Here is a 2,122-nt window from a genome sequence, read left to right as displayed (position 1 = left end):
TGGATTGCTCTCTGTCATGGCTTTATGTTCAGTGGATATGATATTTTGAAGTTGAATCATGTTTGGCTGTCAAGGTTCCCTGGACTGACAGTCACAGCTGTTATTGTGGAATGTTGCCCAAGATTCCATGCTCCGTTTGCTTTCTTATTTGGCGTTAGTGAATCTTTGGTTTACTCTGGTAAAGATGGTGTTTTTATATGGCTCTTCCAGACCCCGACCCCTCAACAACAAAATTCTCCTTAAACTTCTGGCACATTCACCAATGAGAGTAGATATGACTCCAGAGGAACTGGATGCTTTATTAATTCCTGAACCTGCAAACTGGAGTAATGCTGTTCTGACTGCAACAGAACCAGTGCTCCTTTAATTACATAATTTCACAGTGATATTGGCGTATCTTGCCTTAAGTCTTATATAATAATAATAATATACAAGAGGAAACTGATCAAGGCACCATTAATAGGTACTTTCAGGGCTGGTGAGGGTTTGATTTTTGGGGAGCGTCAGTGAAGTTTTCCCTCATTTAGCAAACGCTTAATGCGACTTCAAATGCATTACAATATTTTGCTACTTATACGTTACTGCTTGTCCAGGTTTAGACTCAGGTAAGATGGTCAGAAATAGGACTATTTGGCACAATTCAGTATGTAAAAAGGTCACAAGGATTGTGACTATTTAAATTTATTGTTGAGCTAATTGATAAAAGGTTTCTGGTTTGAACACCCATGCTGTCAGGGTCGGCTACTTGACCCTAGTTGCTCTCTCAAAGTGTCTACTAAATTACAAAAATGTGGATTGAATGTTACACTTCAAAGCTCCGATGAGGAGTCAAACCTTCATTGCTGTTGTACTCTAGAAAAATAACTGCTTTTAATCAGTAAAATGAAGCTCGGTTCTGAGGAAAAAATTATATTCATACGACTACTGTGCTGGGATTTAGGACAGGTCACCGAGGGTCAGAGGAGGAGGGGCTTAATTAATTATGCAAGGTGGACTGCAAGTAACCGTGTTAATTGTTGTCATGGCATAGGTTATGATGTCATAAGAGAGCTGCTGGTGTGGGGCAGCTCAGGCCCAGGCCCTCATTTGACATGCAGCCACAAATAGATACACATCAGGCCTATAAAGATCCATTCGGAACATTAACTAGTGATGGTCTGAGTGGACTCGGGTGCCGCGCACTGCAGGCTCCCAGCCGGGTCGTGGGTCGGGACGGAGGAGACACGGAGGGTAGTGGAGACGGAGGAGGACGGCTCCATCCAGTCGGACGTGACATTCATTCATTACACACTGACTGATGTATTTCAAATGTTTCTCTTTTAATTGTGATGATTATAACTGACAACTAATGAAAATCCCAAATTCAGTATCTCCAAAAATTGGAATATTACTTAAGACCAATTTTAGAAATGTTGGCCAACTGAAAAGTATGGGCATGTACAGCACTCAATACTTAGTTGGGGCTCCTTTTGCCTGAATTACTGCAGCAATGCGGCGTGGCATGGAGTCGATCAGTCTGTGGCACTGCTCAGGTGTTATGAGAGCCCAGGTTGCTCTGATAGTGGCCTTCAGCTCTTCTGCATTGTTGGGTCTGGCGTATCGCATCTTCCTCTTCACAATACCCCATAGATTTTCTATAGGGTTACGGTCAGGCGAGTTTGCTGGCCAATTAAGAACAGGGATACCATGGTCCTTAAACCAGGTACTGGTAGCTTTGGCACTGTGTGTAGGTGCCAAGTCCTGTTGGAAAATGAAATCTGCATCTCCATAAAGTTGGTCAGCATCAGGAAGCATGAAGTGCTCTGAAACTTCCTGGTAGATGGCTGCGTTGACCTTGGACCTCAGAAAACACAGTGGACCAACACCAGCAGATGACATGGCACCCCAAACCATCACTGACTGTGGAAACTTTACACTGGACTTCAAGCAACGTGGATTATGTGCATCTCCTCTCTTCCTCCAGACTCTGGGACCTTGATTTCCAAAGGAAATGCAAAATGTACATTAATCAGAGAACATAACTTTGGACCACTCGGCAGCAGTCCAGTCCTTTTTGTCTTTAGCCCAGGCGAGATGCTTCTGATGCTGTGTCTTGTTAAGGAGTGGCTTGACACAAGGAATG

Source organism: Esox lucius, chromosome 15 (genome assembly GCF_011004845.1).
Source record: "Esox lucius isolate fEsoLuc1 chromosome 15, fEsoLuc1.pri, whole genome shotgun sequence".
Classification (NCBI taxonomy): domain Eukaryota; kingdom Metazoa; phylum Chordata; class Actinopteri; order Esociformes; family Esocidae; genus Esox; species Esox lucius.
The sequence above is the reverse complement of the archived record's forward strand: the minus strand, read 5'-3'. Positions refer to the sequence as shown.